The 20,065-nt window shown below is 42.8% G+C and overlaps 1 long non-coding RNA gene across 6 annotated transcripts in view; it reads right to left on the bottom strand.

Moving 5' to 3' along the window:
- The window catches only part of LOC139080522 (uncharacterized), a 95,647-nt gene extending 79,896 nt beyond the window's left edge, over window positions 1–15,751 (bottom strand). For 5 of the 6 annotated variants that reach the window (XR_011535086.1, XR_011535085.1, XR_011535087.1 and 2 more), the window contains exon 1: window positions 15,507–15,751. This is a non-coding gene — a long non-coding RNA (uncharacterized lncRNA). The remainder of the gene's footprint in view (window positions 1–15,506) is intronic. The other variant, XR_011535090.1, reaches the window with a different exon arrangement.
- Window positions 15,752–20,065: the final 4,314 nt, after the last annotated feature.

Here is a 20,065-nt window from a genome sequence, read left to right as displayed (position 1 = left end):
TCTCTTTAGGCTCAGAAGAAAGGGGACAAAAAAGAAAGGCAGAGCCAAGAATAATGCTGGTTTGCATCAATGCTTTTCCAAAAGGATGTGACACTAAAACTGGACCCTGCTGGAGAGCAATGGCAGTTCTATTCAGGACTGCAAAATGAGAGAAGGCGAGAGAAGGTGTTTGATCATTCAGGATGAGAAGGGTAACATTTCAAAGCAATATGAGAGAGAGACGTCCTGTAACAGTTGTGAAGCTTAAATGGGAGGCCTGCTGCTTGGCCCTTTGAAGGAACATTTTTGAAATTTTTCCTACAGGCCATAAGTCTGAACAGAATGGTGTTTTCTGTTGAATTTTTTTGCTTTGGGGTTTTATGTTAGATTTGTTTTTCTGGTTTAATGTTTGATTCTAACAAAAGTCCTAAACTTCTACTTTCAAAATGGCACAGGCATCCTAATCCTTTATAAAACAAATCTTACTTGTCCCTGATAATGAGGGACAGAGAGAGCATGGTTAATGAAAATCCACAATCACCATTCTTCTCCCAGTCTCTCCCTCCTCCCAACTCAAACCTCCTGCTCATAAATTTGTCACCAAAACAAAAAACTTCTAGTGAAAGTGAGGGATCAGAGAAATAGCCAAGGGTAGCAAAATCAAAGGGTCTAGATAGACTGCGCTTGCTGGGGCCATGCAGTTTGGGGTTCGGGGTAGAGGTTCTGTTTAAAAAGAAAGTTTAACATTTTGAAAACCACTGGTCTACAGGAACTGGGCTCAGGTGCTGAAGAGCTGCCTGCACATGGAGGTGCCCTAGGAAGTGCCGTTCTCACAGTCTTGCCTTGAGCATCACTCACCTAGCTAGAAAGCATCCTCTTTTTCAAAAGAGAACACATCCAAGGCAATAATGGGTAGGAGAGCTCTGAGCCTCAGTCAGGGAAGAAAGCATGAAAACCAACATATTCCCCTCTCAGTCTGCAGCCCCTATTCAGCAGTCCCCTAGCACTGAACTCACCAGCCAGGGCTGCGTGCTGGGAGACCCAGCTCAGGGGGACAGCCTGAGGGTGTGTCAGGCAGGAACTGCTTTATGGGAAACGCTACATTTCTTTTAACCTTTCTCTACTGGGCAAAAAAGCAGCCTGGCACCAAGTTCTAACTACCTACATCCAGAGATTGTTTTTTAAAATAAATATATATATTAAATACATAAATATAAAAGACATCTGTGTTCTGCAACTGGTCAAGTATAGCTAAAGCCCCAAATAAGAATCCCCAATTTTGAGACACTGCATGAGCCTTCTGTCATGAAGCTGGTGTTAAAGGTATAGGTGGTGCTTAGGAGCATCCTCTGGGGAGCCACACTGCCTAGCTTTGAATGACAGCTCTACCACTAATTACCTGTGTCCCCTCTCTGTGCCTTAGTTTCCTCATTGGCAAAATGGGGGTACAAATATTACCTATTGCATGGGGTTCTTACGAGGATTAACTAAGCCAATACATACAAAATGCTTAGATCAGGGTCCATCAAAAAGTCATCTAGTTAGTTGTGGTAGCAGTGGTAGTATCTACCACCATGGCCAGCTAAGCTCCCCACTGCTAACCTAGTCTATTACTTTTTCCCACCAGGCATCCTCTCGGCCATCCCCAGAGAGCCCCACAGCTCTCCCTGGGTTCCTTGAGCAATTACAGATAAGGTCTGGCCAGAAACCACAGCTCCTCCAGCAAAGTGGACTCTACACTGACAAATTCCAGAACAGGCTTTTCCCCTCATGAGAAATTATACAGTAGAGGCATGCCCACCTTATAAAGGCTAGCACACCCGCAAAGTCCTGCCCTAAGTCATGAGCCCAACAACCAACTCCATTCTCAGAAAAGGAAACTGGTTCCTCACTCTAATCCACCTCTTCCTACCTCTAAGTGTTAGATTTAGGTATTTCTTCCCCAGAAGAAAAGCATAGCTGTCCCGCTTGGGTCCTAGGTGGGAATGACAAAATCAACTGGAGATTGGCCTGAAACATACCTGAAGGTTCTATGCCCTTCCAAAACAAAGCTGTGATCACCTCTGACCACCTAGGGCAGCGCTCAGGGCTCAGAAGCCTGTATGTAGCCAAGTAGAGAGCTCTCTGGACAACCACCCCCATCTTCACCCCACCCCCAAATTAAGCAAACGTGCTCTGTTTTTGTTTTTTATTTATCAGTGGTCCTTGTAGAATTTTATTTAGAAAAACAACTTTGCTGATAAAAGCACAAAAATTAAAAACCACTGCTTTATAAGAGGGTAACTCTGAGAGACGCTAAGAGTTACCTAAGCCTGTGACAAATATTTATCTTTGGAGTCATTCTCTCTTTCCCTCTTCTTTCATCATCTCTCTACCCCTTCTATATTCCCATAGTTCTTTGTCTGTGATGCATCATAACATTTGCTATTTATTGTGTGCTGTTTACATGTTGCTTATGTCTGTCTCCCAAGCTAGAGTGTGAACTCTTTGAAGGAAGTGACTGCATCTCATTCATCACTTTATCCCCAGTGCCTTACATAGGGCCTGCCATATAGTCAGTGTTAAAACTGTTGGATGGATGGATGGATGATTGACTGGGTGAGTGCAAGGATGGATGGATGGGTGGATGGATGGATGAACAGATGGTAGGGTGGGTGGATGGATGGATGGGTGGATGTATGTATGTATGAATGTAGCAGGTGATCTTGGGCTAGAGGAAAGCATTTCATATTAAATGGATAACAACTCAGGAAATATCTGTGGACAGAGGTCTGATTATGCAATGGAATGAGGATGGTGGAAACTGGAGGCCTGTTGGCAAAAGTCAGGAGCCACTATGGGAGGGCTGGGACACAGAAGGGGACAAGGAAGAAGAAACTTCTGCTTGTGAGTCCCAAATACACAGGTTCTGCCTTGTTTGCCACAGAGCTAGTCAGCTATTGGATCCTGAATGGAAGGACATTCCTGCAATTAGGTCAAGCTACCTTGGATGTGTTGTCATCTTTTTTTTTTCTGGAGGAAGATTAGCCCTGAGCTAAATCTGCTGCCAATCCTCCTCTTTTTGCTGAGGAAGACTGGCCCTGAGCTAACATCCGTGCCGTTCTTCCTCTACTTTATATGTGGGATGCCTACCACAGCATGGCTTGCCAAGCAGTGCCATGTCCGCATCCAGGATCCAAACCAGTGAACCCCACGTGCGCACTTAACCACTGTGCCACCGGGCCAGCCCCTCTTGTCATCTTTTTTAAGCTAAATTTTGCACCCTCTCAGGAATAACTTTATATCCAGGGACTGTCCCTAGATAAATTGTTAATATCAAAGAGACCGGAAGAGCCATAGAAGTGAATACAAATCAACAGAAAACTATGAATAAAGGCAACTGATTCTAAGGCATTCTTGAGAAGTAGGTCAACTCCCTTTTGCCTTCTCTCCCAGTTGCAGCTACTGTTCAACCTGCCAAGTTAGTACCTAGAGCAGGACGGGGCCCAGATGAGCTCACAAGCAGTGTAGTACTTAGAACAGCCTTGAAAAGGCAAAAGCCCAAGCTGCTGCTGGGATGACATTTAGCTCCAGGCATCCAGGAAATGTACTGGAATCCAGACAATGTGTCTCAACTTATCAACAGCTACCATAAGGACAGTGCATAATCTACTGATCATTCATTTGTTCAAAAGACATCTATTAAGCAGCTACCCCATGCAAGGCGCTCTGGCAGGGGCTGGGAGTGCAAAAAGAAGTACTATATGATCCTGCCTCCAGTAGTTTGCCATAATTAGCATATCTGCCAAGTAAGGAGAAACCCTTCAAACTGGAAAGAGTGCATGGTCCAGACAAAAAACTCCCCACAATAGACATGTCACCATGGTGCCCACACGGCGTTATGTACTGAAGATCCACAAAGAGACAGCATCTCTTTCAGACTCTCTAGTCCTTGGTTGAGTTCAGTGCTACTCAGATTCAGTGTCGCCCTGGCTAGAGCTTAAAGGTCTGTCCTGGGGGAGAATGAAATACAATGGTTGATGGGGATGGAGAAGCTGGCCCTAAAGTCTTCTCCACACCAATGGCTCTAACAAGGGCAAACCCGAGCAAACTGGCCGTATGTGCACAAGAGTCGTGTTTCCCAACTGGTCACCTGTGGCACATTCTTACCAGTCTTCAGAATGTGTTCCATCCAATAACTTCACCTCTTTAAAAACTATGACCTGAATCAAATGGGAGCCTCCTTAGCAAGGAATACAATGAGGTTGGGAGGGGAGTGGTAAAAGGAGACAGAACCTCTACAGGAATGAGGGATGGAGTCTATGGCATAAGAAAATGTCCTACGGGGCTGACAGCACAGTCACCTTCCACCTCTAGCTCCAGGGCCCAAGCCCACAAGCTTACTCTCCACCCGGTTCTCACTGTGCCCACCTTCCCATCCCACTGTGAATGTGTGTCCCACCATCCAGGTGCCCCATTCAGTTTCTCCTATAGGGCTAGATACACCCCTATTCCTAGTTTCAACTTCAGCCCAGTCACAGTAAAATGTTGGTGACACCTGCCAGCTTTCCCTGGTGTCCCACTCTCTGCAGAGCAAGTGGCAGAGACAGGAGATTCCCAATTCAACTTCCCTTCCCTGAGATGAACAGGTGAGAAAGGCAGCCCCTTCAGGTTGGCTAGAACAAACCAAACAGGAAAGACTGAGGACTGTGTCATTAAAGAATGTGATAGGAGAGACATCACCAACATGGTGACATAGGCCATTCCTGACTTCACTTCCCCTCATGAGAAGGACAACTAACAACCATGCATGGACAAGACACCACTGAAAGAATCCTGGAACTCGGGAGTGAGGCCAAAGCACCCCCTGCATCAGAGAGACCAAGACAGACTGCATTAGAAGAGTAAGAGGAATGGCTACACGCTGACCACATGCCTCTCCCACAGGCCAGCACAGCACCACACCAAGAGGTCTCTCTTGGGCCTACAGATCCTTCAGTGGGAAAAGAGAGCCCAGAGGTGACATCCAGGCCCCCAGCATTGTGGGTCAGGTCATGGAGGCCCTACTGCGGTTTCACTCCACAAGGATCACAGGGGAATCTGTGGGGCTCAACCACTGGGAACCTGATTTTGAGAGAGAGGCAGGGAGAGGCTTCCAATGACCAGCACTTAGATCCTAAGAGACTGAGTTCCTACCTGGAGAGGCCAAGTAGTCGTCCCAACCAGTGGTTCTGCTCATCTACAGAGCCAAGTCAGTGGAGCAGTCTGACCAGGGAACTCAGTGGGGTGCAAGTCTGCCTGATTCAGGTCCTCAAATGAGGAATTTTGCCAGACCTGGAGCCTGGTCTGCCCATGCCCAGGGAGAAGAGCCAGTCAACCCACCCGCTACAGAGCTTGGCTCCTGGCCCCTACTGACCAGAAAGCCTGTTTGGGAAAATTTGGGAGTTGCCTAAAGTGGGCCCTCCCAGGCCTGCCCAGGCAGGAGAGCTGAATCACCCTACCCACTTCAGAACATGGCCACCAGCCCCAGCTGACAGGAAAGGCTGGCAAGAACACCTGGAAGCTGCTGTGTAACCCAGTAATGCTAGAGCTAAGAGGCAGGCGAGCAGAGCTGATGACCCCAAGAGCAAAGCCAGTGGCCTTGTTTGGCCAGGGAACTCTAGGCAGGAGTCAGCTTGAGTCAAGACCACAACCTAAGTGCCTTAGTGGCCTTAGAGCTGCTTCTCCTGCTGTGCTTGGGCAGAACTAATTCATAACCCCACTTACTGCTGAATACACCCTTCAGCCTGCCCAACCAGAGACCCTTACCAGAGCATATGGGAAGCTGCACAGCCCATCCAATAGCCCTGCTGACAGCAACACTTGAACAGAGACCACAGTCCATGGCTTTCTCTTTCTGCAGAGAAAAATGGGTAGGCTCACCTGACCAGGATATTCAGTGCACACTCTTGCCTGATTCGAGTCTCCAAGGAGCAGTGAAGCTAACTCATGGCCCAAGCTACTGTTGAGTATCGTACCCAGTCCTGAAAGCCCACTAAGCCTGACCAGAGAATCCAGGCAAATGCAGAGCCCATCCTACAACATCACTTGAGCAGGGAACCAAGCCAGCAGTCCTATCCAGCTGTACTCAGCCAGCAATATACCTCCCTACTCTCAACTTCAGAGCCCAAATTGCCTCACCTAAAAACAGACCCTAATAGCAGGCCCCACCTGTCCAAGGACATTACCAGCAGACACATCCAGAAAGCCAAACTGGGCTGACTGATGAAGAACTGTCTCTGCCAAAGCAAACCTGCAAAGTCTGGAAGAGAAGACTACTTAGTCAAACGCACAGATACCAATGCAAGGAATCACTAAAAATCAGGTAAATATGACACCACCAAAAAAACTAATAAAGCTCTAATAACTGACCCTAAAAAATTATGCACTGTCAAAGAATTTAGAATAATCATCTTAAAGAAGTTTAGTGAACTACAAGAAAACAGACAGACAACTAAATGAAATTAGAAAAAGAATGCATGAACAAAATGAGAAGTTCAATAAAGAAATAGAAACTATCAAAAAAAACAAAAACAAAAAACCTAGAGCTGAAAAATATAATAACTGAAATAAGAATTCAATAGAGAGCTTCAAAAACAAACTTGACCACAAAGAAGAAACAATCAGTGAACTAGAAAATAAGATGTTTGAAATTATCCAGTCAGAGAAGCAAAAGAAAAAAGAATAAAAACAGCCTATGGGACTTATGGAACACAATGAAAAGAAACAGTACAGTCATGCATCACTTAATGACAGGGATACATTCTGAGAAATGCGTTATTAGGCAATTCAGTAGCTGTGAGACCATCATAGAGTATACTTACACAAACCTAAATGGTATAGCCTTCTACTCATCTAGGATATACAGTACTAATCTTATGAGACCACCATTGTATATGCAGTCTGTCATTGACTGAAATGTCATTATGCACCACAATACTGTATTCACTGGGAATTCCAGAAGGAGAAGAGAAAGAAAGGAACAGAAAGCATATTTAAAGCAATAATGGCTGAAAACTTCCCTAACCTGGGGAGGGAAACAGACATCCAGATCCGAGAGGGTAAAATGATCCCAAACAGGGTGAAACCAAATAAGACTACATCGAGACACATATCAAAGACAAAAAAAAATTTTTAAAGCAGCATGAGAAAAGAGAACAGTTACATACAATGGAACCCCCATAAGACTATCAGTGAATTTCTCAACAGAAACTTTTCAGGCCAGAAGAGAAGTGGATGATATATTCAAAATAGTGAAAGAAAATAACTGTCAACCAGAAATACTACATTCAGTGAAGCTGTCCTTCAGAAATGAAGGAGGGATAAAGACTTTCCCAAACAAACAAAAGCTGAGAGAATTCATCACCACTAGACCTGCCTTACAAAAAATGCTACAGGGAGTTCCTTGAGTGGAAATAAAAGGATACTAGTTAACATCATAAAAACATAAGAAGACAGTGTAAAACTGGTAATGGTAAACATATAGTCAAAGTTAGATTTTGTAATATGTTAATGGTAGTGCATAATTCACTTACACCTCTAGTTTAAAAGTTAAAAAACAAAGTAAAAATAACAATAACTACAATAATCTGTTTGTTACACAATATAAAAAATATGTAAATTGCAATATCAATAACCTAAAACATGAGGGGGAAGAGAAGTAAAAGTGTAAAGCACGGGAATTCTACTGAAGTTAAATTTTTATTACTTTAAAATAGGGTGTTATAATTTTAAGATATTTTATGTAAGCCTCATGGTAACCCCAAAGGAAAAACCTGTAGTAATTACACAAAAGAACATGATAAAGAAGTCAAAGCATACTGATACCACAAGACAGCAAAACACAAAAATACACAGCAGGATAAGAAACAAGGAACAATGGATTTACAAAACAGCTAAAAAGCAATTAACAAAATAGCAACAGTAAGTCCTTACTTATCAACAATTACTTTAAATGTAAACAGATTAAACTCTCCAATCAAAAGACATAGAATGGCTGAATGGATTAAAAAAACAAGATCCAAGGGATACGCTGCCTAAAAAAAGACTCACTTTAGCCATAAAGACAAACATAGACTGAGGGTAAAGGGTTGGAAAAAGATATTTCAAGCAAATAGTAACCAAAAAAAAGCAGAGGTAGCTATACATATATCAAGCAAAACAGACTTTAACATAAAAATGGTAAAAAGAAACAAAGATGTTCATTATAGAATGATAAATGGGTTAATACATCAAAAAGGTATAACAATTGCAAATATTTGTGCACCCAACATCAGAGCACCTAAATACATACCAGAAAAACTAACAGAGCAAAACGAGGAAAAATCAGCAATATAATAACAGTTGAGGACTTTAATACCCCACTCTCAACAATGGATAGGTCATCAGGACAGATAATCAATAAGGAAACAGCAGATGTGAACAACACTATACACCAAATGGACCTAACAGATATATACAGAACATTCTATCCAACAACAGCAGAATACACATTCTTCTCAAGTGCACACGTAACATTTTCTAGGATAGACCACACGTTAGGCCACAAAACAAGTCTTAGCAAATTCAAGAAGACTGGAATCATACCAACTATCTTCTCTGACCACATGGTATGAAACTAACTATTAATAACAAGAGGAATACTGGAAAATTCATGAATACATAGAAATTAAACAATATTCTCCTGAACAACCAATGGATCAGAAAGAAATTAAAGAAGAGACAAAAACTATCTTGAAACAAACTGAAAGGGAAACACAACACACAAAAACTATGGGATGCAGCAAAGGCAGTTCTAAGAGTCAAGTTCATAGCAATAAATGTCTACATCAGGAAGCAAGAAAGATCCAAAGCAACAAGCTACCTCTATGCCTTACGGAACTACTAAAAGAAGAACAAATGGAGCCCAACGTTAGTAGAAGGAAGGAAATAATAAAGATTAGAGCAGAAATAAATAAAATTGAGAATAGGAAAACAGAAAAAATTAACCAAACTAAAAGTTGATTCTTTGAAAAGATAAACAAAATTGACAAACCTTTATCCGGACTAACCAAGGTAAAAAAGGAGGAGGGCCCAAAATCAACAAAATTATAAATGAAAAAGGAGACAATACAACTATACCACAGAAATACAAAGGACCATAAGAGATGACTATGAATAATCATACTCCAACTGGACAACCTAGAAGACATGGAAAAATTCTTAGAAACATAGAAACTACCAAGACTGAATCATGAAGAAACAGAAAGCATGAATAGACCAATTACTAGTAAGGAGATTGAATGTGTAATCAAAAATCTCCCAGTGAAGAAAACTCCAGGAACAGATGGCCTCACTGGTGAATTTTACTAAACGTTTAAAGACTAATTAATGCCAATCCTTCTCAAAATCTTCCAAAAATTGAAGAGGAGGGAACATTCCCATACTCATTTTATAAGGCCAGCATTACCCTCATACCAAACCCAGAAAAGGACACTACCAAAAAACTACAGACCCATATCCCTAATGAATATAGTTGTAAAAATTCTCAATAAAATACTGGCAAACCAAATTTGGAAGCACATGAAAAGGTTCATTTACCATGATCAAGTGGGATTTATACCTGAGATGCAAGGATGGTTCAACATACACAAATCAATCTGATACATCATACTAATAGAATGCAAGAAAAAATCATATGATCATCTCAATAGATGCAGAAAAAGAATTTGACAAAATCAACATCCGTTCATGATAAAAACTCTTAACAAATTAGGTATAGAATGAATGTACCTCAACATAATAGAGGCCTTATCTGATAAGCCCACAGCTAACATCAGACACAATGGTGAAAGGTTGAAATCTTTTCCTCTAAGTTCAGAAATAAGACAAGGGTGCCCGCTCTCACCACTTCTCTTCCATAGTACCGGAAGCCCTTGCCAGAGCTCAGGTAAGAAAAGGAAATAAAAGGCATCAGAATTGGAAAGGAAGAAGTAAAACTGTCTCTATTTGCAGATGACATAATTTTATATGTAGACAATCCTAATGAATCCACAAAAAACTCTGTTATATCTAGTCAATGAATTCAGTAAAGTTGTAGGACATAAAATTAGCATGCAAAAATCAGGAGTGTTTTTATATGCTAACAATGAATTATCTGAAAAAGAAATAAAGAAAAAATCCCATTTGCAATAGCATCAAAAACAATAAAATACTTAGGAATAAACTTAACTAAGGAGGTAAAAGATCTCTATTCTAAAAACTGCAAGGCACTAATGAAAGAAATCAAAGAAGACACAAATAAATGGAAAGGTATCCCATGTTCACAGACTGGAAGAATTAATATTGTTAAAATGTCAAAACTACCAAAAGCCATCTATAGATTCAACGCAATCCCTATAAAGATTCCAAGGCATTTTTTAGAGAAGTAGAAAAAACAATCCTAAAACTTATATGGAACTACAGCAGGTCCTCAAATAGCCAAAGCCATCCTGAGAAAAGAAAAAGCAGGAGGCATCACACTCTCCTCATTTCAAGCCATACTATAAAGCTATAGTAATCAACAGATAAATGGAACAAAATCAAGAACCCAGAAATAAACTCAAACATATACAGTCAACTAATATTTGACAAAGGAGCCAAGGATACTCGATGGAGAAAAGACAGTCCCTTCAATACATGGTGCTGGGAAAGTTGGATATTGACATGTAAAAGAATGAAACTAGACCCCTATCTTACACTAACAAAAATTAACTCAAAATGGATTAAAGACTTAAGTCTAAGACCTAAAGCCATGAAACTCCTAGAAGAAAACATAGGAAAAAAGCCCCGTGACATGGGTTTTGGCAATGATTTTTTGGATATTACACCTAAAGCACAAGCAACAAAATCAAAAATAAATGAGGGACTACATCAAACTAAAAAGTTTCTGCACAGCCAAAGAAACAACCAACAAAGTGAAAAGACAACTATGGAATGGGAAAAAAAATCTGCAAATCATATATCTGATATGAGGTTAACATCCAAAATATACAAAGAACTCATACAGCTCAACAACACAAAAAGCAACAACCCAATTAAAAAATGGGCAAAAGATCTGAACAGAGATTTCTCCAAAGAAGACAGACGGATGGCCAACAGGCATATGAAAAGATGCTCAACATCATTAGCTATCAGGGAAATGCAAATCAAAACTACAATGAGGTATCACCTCACTCCAGTGGGAATGGCTATAATTAACAAGACAGGAAACAACAAATGTTGGAGAGGATGTGGAGAGAAGGGAACCCTTGTAAACTGCTGGTGGGAGTGCAAACTGGTGCAGCCACTATGGAAAGCGGTATGGAGTATCCTCAGGAAATTAAGGACAGATCTACCATATGATCCAGCTATCCCACTGCTGGGTATTTCTCCAAAGAACTTGAAAACGCAAAGGCATAAAGATACTTGCACCCCTATGTTCACTGCAGCATTACACACAATAGCCAAGACTTGGAAGCAACCTAGGTGCCCATCAAGGGACAAATGGATAAAGAAGATGTGGTATTTATACACAATGGAATACTATTCAGCCATAAGAAATGATGAAATCCAGCCATCTGTGACAACATGGATGGACCTTGAGGGTATCATGCTGAGTGAAATAAGTCAGAGGCAGAAAGTCAAATACTCATAAGTACAAGATAAAAACAACGACAAACAAACACATAGCAACGGAGAATGGATTGGTGGTTACCATGGGGGAAGGGGGGAGGGCAAAAGGGGTGATTAGGCTCACATGTGAGGGGATGGACTATAATTAGTTTTTGGGTGGTGAACATGATGTAATCTACACAGAATTTGAAATATATTATGATATACATCCAAAAGCTATATAATGTTATAATCCAATGTTACTGCAATTAAAAATGAATAAATAAAATTTAAAAGAATAATGTGATAAATATAATTATATAATATACACATTTATAATTACAACTGTCTGGTTTAAAATTTGGATAACTAACTTGCAGCATGGTATGAATTTGAAAACACTGACCTAAAGCAATGTTTTCCAAATTATACTCCACAGAGATTAACTTGCAAGATAATCTAGGGGGAAAAAAAGCATTTGGCAGCCAAGAAAGTATGAGAAATGCTATTAACTATAAGCTCCTTTTGGAAATTCACAATTGTGCATTAATGTATGAAAAACTCTGAGAAGTCTCTGCACCCCTCAGTAAAGGTCCACCTATTTAACTTTAACTCAATGTTTATTAAATTGGGCATTCATCCTTTAAACTTTGCATCATACAATACCTCGTAACTGGAGAGGCAATAAACAGTCAAAGGAGATTTCATCGTTGTGCAAACATCCAAGGTATTTACACAAATCTAGATGGTATAGCGCACTACGCATCTCGGCTATATGGTACTAATCTCATGAGACCACCATCGTATACGAGGTCCCTCACTGACTGAAACCTTGTGATGTTACATGTACATGTTACATTACATGACTGTAATGTGGTGGTTAAGAGTACGGTCTTTGGAACAGTACTGACTGCATTTGAATCCTGGCTGGCTCTGCCACTTATTAGTTATTAGTTTCTTCATCTGTAAAATAGATATCATAATAACAATACCTACCTACATGCCAAGTATGTATAACAGGATTTATAACACCATAAGCACTATATAAGTGTTGATTAACATCCAGCAGAACCAGTGTTCTAAGACAGACTTTGGGAAACAGTGGTAGAGAATCCAGCCCTTTAGAATTCTGGGGCTTCTGTCTCTCCATGTGAAGATTACCAACTATTTGGAGAGAAGGGATATAATTGTGACACAATATGTTAAGTCCTGAACAAGGAGCAAGTGAGGACTCTGGAGCCCAGAGAAGACAAGGATATTTCTACTAGAGAGGGAGGTTTCAGGAAAGAATCCACAGTCAAATTGACAGAAATCCTAAAATGCAGGTAGGATTTCACCAAGCAGAAAAGTGGAGAAGGACAGCAGCAAAGACCTGGCCTGGCTGGGAAACATGAGTAGCTCGATTTGACTAGAGGGCTGTCTAAGTTGGGAGACGGGGGACGTACTGGAAATGAGATTGACATTAGATAGTTAACAGTCCCGTATTCCAAACTAGTGATCCTGGGATTTCTCCTACAGGAATTAAGAAGCACAAACGTGAAAAACAGATACTCAACCAGGGAAGGATCAGAGGATCAGTACGGCAAGTGAGTAAAAGAAGAAAAGACTAGGCGCAAGGATATTATAATAGTTCCGGTAAGCAGAGTAGACAGGAGCAGTCAGACTAGAGAAGGAGAAAACAGATTCAAAGGCATTTCAAACATAGCAAAATATCAGATGTGACATTTAGAGAAAGTTCAGATATGGCAAAAAAATAAAATAAAATAGGGCAATAATTAGGTGTAGGGGATGAGAAGGCTAAAGGCCATGGCAAATATCCTTGAGATGGATGGATACAGCAAGAGTACAAGCATATCCTGGAAGGGTTGTGGATAATTAAATGGGTTCATGTCAGGTTCAAATCTCTTCTGGTCTTGATCTCAAGAGGTGGGGGCCAGAGACAGATGTGGGAGAAATGAGTAATGGGTGGTCATTAAAGTGACAGGCATGGTTGGGCCCACCCTACAAGACTGTCAACAGGAAACAAAAGGGCCTGTACTGAATAAGATACAGGATGGGGTTTTATTTCTCCCCTCCCCAAAAGGAGATCAGCGTGGGTACTCTGGAAAAGCTGGGATGGAACATCCCGAGACTACACTCCATTCGAGAGCCCACTTGGCCCCAGCAGCCTTTCTCCTCTCCTCGCTGGACCACAGAAGCCTGGGATTTCTATCAGGTGGATACGGTTTTAGTCCCTTCTCTCTCTTCCATGCTGGCCAGGGGATTGCCAAGCTCCAGGCTCATCCATGAAGCTCTATGTTTGAAATGGCTACTTGACACAGGACAATACTGACATAGCTAAATTTATAAGCCTAGATATTTTCAACATTTATTTTATTATCAGCTATTATGCTCGAAAACCCTCACCCTATCACTGATGCCTTTCACACCCTTATCCCATCCTTGACTTAACTGCACTCCTGCTCAGGGGTAAAAAAGGAAGCTCAGGATGGATCAAGGGTCAGCAATGTCTGACATGCACATTACTTGGTAAAGTGCAAAAAAAAAGTAAACACTCTTTTTTTCTTTTTGCCATGCCTACGTCCAAATGGCTGCCTCAAAAACCACAACAAAACTTCCTATCTCGACCTGATTCTTTCTCTCCTCGCCTGGATCAGCCAAAATCTCCAGGTAGTATTAGCTCATCTAATGCGCTACCTTCCCTCTCTGGCAGCTTCTAACAGGACCAGATACACACCAGTCATGTCCCTCCCTGCGTGGAGGCCCTGTTCTCTTCCTGCTGACTTTCCACTTTGAGGCTAATTGCCCCAGCCAAGAATAGACATCTGCTGCAGTGTGACCCTGAAAACCCACAGGGTCACCGTCTGGAGTTGTGCCCGCCAGCTCCTAGCACCCAGGCATCTCCTGGCCAACTGCTGGAGACGCTAGAGCATCACCCTGTGCCAGGAGCAGGGCCCAGACCAGTGCCTAGCGTGCCGCCGCCTCGCTCCTCTCAGGCTGCACCTGCCATCTGCCACGATTCCCACAGCGGGGAAGAGCTCCCTGCTCCAAAAAATTCCTCCCTAACAAGCTCCCCTTAGAAACTGAAGCCCTGCATTTCACGATTAGATACAAGGCGAACAGGCAATGATCCTGGAAGCAGTTAAACAACAGCGGTTCCACTTGGAAGCCTGAACGGCCCTTTGTGAGGTGATTTTAATCCAACAGGATAGAGGGCACCTGAGAGGAGGAGGAGAGGGGATGTGGTCAGAGGGCCGCGTGAAAACAAATGGCTTCTTCCCAATACAGCTGACCCAGGGCGCCTCTGCCCAGTGCCACGCACTGCACTATACTGGCTCCATATACATTATCTCATTCGATCCTCAGAGGGACCCGACGAAGGGGGCATTATTGTCTCCGTTGTACAGGCAAGCAAACTGAGTTTCAGATCTTAAGTATTTATCTACGACCAAACTGCCAGTAAACGGCGCAAGAGTTGGGTTCCCTGGTTCCCCTGATAACCATCTCGGCGCACAGATGCCAAAAGCCTGGACCATGAGGGCAAGTATGGGTCATTCCCACTGCCCCCTGGGTGAGCCCTGGGGGCTCCAGGAGCACAGTCCGCTGTCAAGGGCCATGGGAGGAGCGCTCCGATAGACTTAGGGGGCGGGATGTCACTGGACCCAGCCTCGAACGCCACCGGCAACACCCCTGAGAGGGTGGCACCTTCGACAGTGTGCAGGAACAAGCGTGGTGCCCAACACTACCCCAGACGGCAGGTGCACGAACTCGGTGGGCAAGGACTGTAATTATTTGTCCGCTCCCAACCTCTCTTTGCGCCTCTCGTTCTCACCTTGAATCTGGTCAGTTTTGGGTTTTCGGCGGAAATGCGGATATTACGTTTTGTTGGTGCCACTTACCTCGGGCTCTACATGTTGGGGTCGGCGTGCCTGGTGGTAGGCCAGGAATGAGGAACCACGCGACAGGCGCCCTCTTTCTGCGTCCGCACTTTCCTGGCGCAGTTTCTAGGCCGTTGGCCCTTTGACCTCGCCCTTGACCCTTGACCTAGCGGAGGCAGCTTTGCTCCTACTGCGCCTGGGGCCACCTTCAGCGACCGCGCACACCTCCTTCCGGCTTGGCTGACCTGCAAGGCCGCAAGGGACCCTGGGACATCCCGTTCCCTGCGCACAGCACTCTGGGATGGGGGCGGGGGAATGGGCGGGGCCACTGCATGCCACACCTGTGGGCCTGGTTCCCACGTGGTGACGACTCCTGGTCCCCCGTGGTACCTGGAGAATCTATTTGCTATCTGTGGAGCAAAGAGAGGCGTAGGAAACAGCTACAGTCACCAATGTCGCTTTCTTCCCTGCCTCCAGCCCTCTGCCCCTTCCCCCCACCAGAGTTTTTTTCTTCTCGTGCAAAAAAAAAAAAAAATTGACTCAGCAAGTAGTCTTCCTAGTATTTCTATTTTACACTAAACCACAGTTTTTAAACTTAAAAGCCAAGCATTTGTTAATTTTGTTGATTTCACTTTCCTTTGGGGTAGGATGGCCAGAGAAAATACAGATATCCAGTTACATTTGAATTTCAGATCAAGGAGGATTTTTTTACTATAAGTATGTCCCAAATGCTGCATAGGATATACTAAAAATTATTTGTTGTTTATCTAATTCAGATTGAGCTGGGCCTCCTGTACATTTATTTGCTAAGTCTGGCAGCCCTCCTTTGGGAAAGCGGAGGTCTGTTTTCTGGTACCCTCCATCAGAGTAGTGCCAGGGGGTAAAGGGGGTGTGTACTCGTCCTTGTGAGATGGGAGATTAGGTTAATATTTCACAGTATCATATTCCCACAAATAAAAATGCACACATTTCATGAATGTTTTTAAAGGAAGCATAATAGGGGAATTTCATCTGCAGCATCCATGGAGTTGCATACTGTCAGGAATTATTTGGAACAAATAAAACTGTCATATATTATGTAAGGTAGGAAGCACACAGTTCTGCAGTACGGTTACCGCAACCTGCTCTCTTGTAACTGTGTTTCAGTCACTGACATTCAGACCCTGTAGACACAAAGGAATTCAACCAAATAAAATTCAGCAATGCTCCAGCGATCCCTGGTCACACACATACACACTGATGCTTGTTTAAGCAAGCAGAATTGCAAAGTGCTCTGAAGCCAGGCGTTTACTCTTTGTGTGAACCTGAACAAGGTACTTCACATCTCCACACTTCAGTAAAGGGCCTGGCAAGGAAAGAAACCCATTATAATATTAACCCTTATAGTCAGCATTGGTGACGGAACGAAAGTAGTGGATGCAACGCTTATAAGCAAGTTAGATCCACGGATACAAAGGAATTGACTGTGGTTACTCACCCTTCTCAGGAATGTCTGAGTGAGAGAGAAGGGGACTAAGATGGAATATTTCAAACAAATTATTTATAAAAGCAAAAAGTCAGTGTTTGGAGATGACTGCAGCTTGCCTCGTGTTTGTCTTTGGCCCATGACAACCCTGGCTGTAGAGAAGGCTCTGCCAAGGGACTTGGGATGGGCATCCGGCAGAAAAGAGGGCTCTGCCACAAGACATTGGAGACCTAAAAGATGGACGTGCTTTTTCCAAAGATACACCCAGAACCAACCTTACCCAACCATCTCAGACCCTCCTGCCACTCCCACCCGTTCCCCCTGCATCTTCCCTCCACCAACCTGATTAATATTCCTTCCATTTCACACTTCTCCCTCGGGATCGAAGTTGCCATAGTCGCAAGCAGCTGCCTCCTGGGTGATAATACAATGACCGCTCACATGCTAACCTGGACCTCCAAACCATTTTCGTACTCTTTATCCTTTCTTTTTAAGTGTGTATGTGTGTGCATGTGTGTGTACCCGTGTGCAAGAATTTGAGAGAGGAAATGACTTTGGCCTTGAGAGAAAGGTTGATTTTTCTTAACACCAATGGGCTTTTTGCCCATATTGCTGATATAACCAGGGACCATTCTAGGGTTGCGTCAGTCGATCGTGCTCAAAAGAAGACTCACATAAGAAAGGGCCTTCATCCCACCCTGGGCTTAAGACCTGGCTCAAGGTCCCCTGGGCAGTAAAGGACAACAGCAGGACACTTTTAAAATCTGTTGTCACCTAGGGTGTCTGTAGTTATGATCTTTTTGCATAGTCACTAGGTGGAGATCCCCCACGTACACCCCTCAGCACTTGTTCTTCCCCAGCAAAGAAGAAAACAGACACAGATCGCCTAGAGGACTCTTCTACGAAGGGTTGGAAATATCCGTTTTCATTCTATTGTCTCTGGAGCCACAGACACTCTAAAATGGGCAAAACTCACCAAGAGTTGTACCTCTTTAAACACATCTTCCCTCACTATAAGGATATGCTTTATATCCATTACCACAATGACCCAAAAAATGAAAGACTGAAGTACTTCTTGAGTTCCTCTTCTGTGCCCACCATGATTCTAGGAATTGTAGGTAGATAAATAGAGCAGGAATAGCACCTGCCTTCAAAGAGCTTCCAACACCGGACAGTCCGAAATGGGCATCGACATGCACAAATTTATCTAGTCAGTGGGGAGCTTCCACTACACCAGCTCCACCATTTTAGTCACCTTGTGGCCCAGCAGATTGTAGCCTGTGATGGCTGGGGTAGTGTGGACTCTAAGCAGTTGAGTACTTGACCTTGGGAATAGAGTAGAATGCAGGGAGAGGGTAAGAGACCAGTCCCATGAGTCTCCATTTGCCATATGATTTTCCCCTCCACTTCTTCCGAGGCATAAATTCCTCAAATTCTCCTTTCTTCAACTCCTCAGCTTCTCTTCATGTCTCGCAAAGGATGGGTTGGGTCTCCTATAAAGATTTAGAGGACAGGAATGGAGCAAAGAAAGAAGGAAAATTTACTCCATGTCCTGTTTTATTTCTACCAAGACTCTTGACTTCAAAGAGCTCCACAGATTGGGGAATGAAGGGATAAGTATAAGGGGTCATGAGGTCCTGAAGCATTTGACCGCAACTCCCTCTTCCTTCTTGCTCACACCTATAGGAAAAGTCAAGTTCAAAAGCAAAGCCGGGTTGGGAGGATGAGCAGAAAAACCATCAGGCAAAAAGCAGTAGCAGTTAACACGCCTTAAGCAAATGTTAAATACACTTATTATAGCAATAAATAATAATGCAGGATGGAGTGTACATGGTGTAAACACCTTTAATACAATTCTAATTTTCTCTTTGCTTCAAGAGCCACAGATTGTTATGGCAACAAAACAGAAAAACAGATCACAGTATTAATTTGATATCTCAGCTTCATTTGTTCCACATTTGCAATACAACACATGCATAACAAACAACCCAGGCTGAGCCAAAGCAGAGAAAACACGAAAACCACAGAAGGGCACAATGGAGGACCCCTCAGCCTTGAGTTTTGTTAAATAAAAAATAAATAATAATTTTCTACAAAGCATAGCAGTTCGCTTGCCCACACAATTTGCTATTTGATTGATAACACTCGAGAAGCAAATCGTCCCATCCTTGCCAGCTCAATGACAGAAGGAAGACTGTGAACAGGCTGCGTAGTGTTCGTTGCGCAAAAAGTTCTCCACTACAAGATTTGAGCTGAGGAAACTTGGCTTGCCCAGCTCCTAGCTCCCTATGTGCCTGGGCCCCGGTTGCACCCCTCAATGCCCACTCAACTCACTTTTTGCTTTGCAACCAGAGTGAGATTTTCGGAACAAAAATCTGATTCTTATGTGGGGAAAAAGGAACTCAAATTTCTGGGGGGAGCATAAACTGGTAGCATCTCCTTTGGATAGAAACTTGACAATATCTAGTAAAGTTGAATATTCTCCTGACCTAGGACCCGGGCGTTTTCTGCTTGAGTATAGAACTTACAGATGCTTTTTCCCATGTCTCCAAGGAAGCATGTCTAAGACTGTTCATTCCAGTATTGTTTATAGCAGGAAAAATATTAGACAGAATCTATATTTCCATCAATGAGAGAATAGATGGATTATGGGTCTATAATCATAAAATGCAGTACTCTTCTGTGGTTAAATAAATAAACTAGAGCTGCATCTTCAACATAGGCAAATTTTGAAAACATCGGTGAGCAAAAGACCAAGCTGCAGAATGATACATACATTAAAACTCCATTTGCATAAAGTTTAAAAACTTGTAAAAAAGATACCACATAATGTATATGGATCCACAAATATGTAGTAAATGTGTAAAAACAGAGAAGAGAAAAGGAAATATGGCAACATGAGTGATTGGGCTGGTTTTGATTTGACGCTTAGAGAAGGCTTTCTGAGGAAACACTGCTTGTGTGACAGGAAAGGGCTGGGTGCTGAGATGGGGCAGGAGCAAAGAGTTGTGCACATCCTGGGGTTTAAGAGACTGCCTGGAATCAAATCCTGCTCTGTCTGCCATTTAATCACTGTGTGACCCTGGGCAAGTTATATAACCTCTCTGTGCCTCAG

This window comes from Equus przewalskii, chromosome 30 (genome assembly GCF_037783145.1).
Source record: "Equus przewalskii isolate Varuska chromosome 30, EquPr2, whole genome shotgun sequence".
NCBI classification, from domain to species: domain Eukaryota; kingdom Metazoa; phylum Chordata; class Mammalia; order Perissodactyla; family Equidae; genus Equus; species Equus przewalskii.
This window is presented reverse-complemented; position numbering and strand designations above follow the sequence as displayed.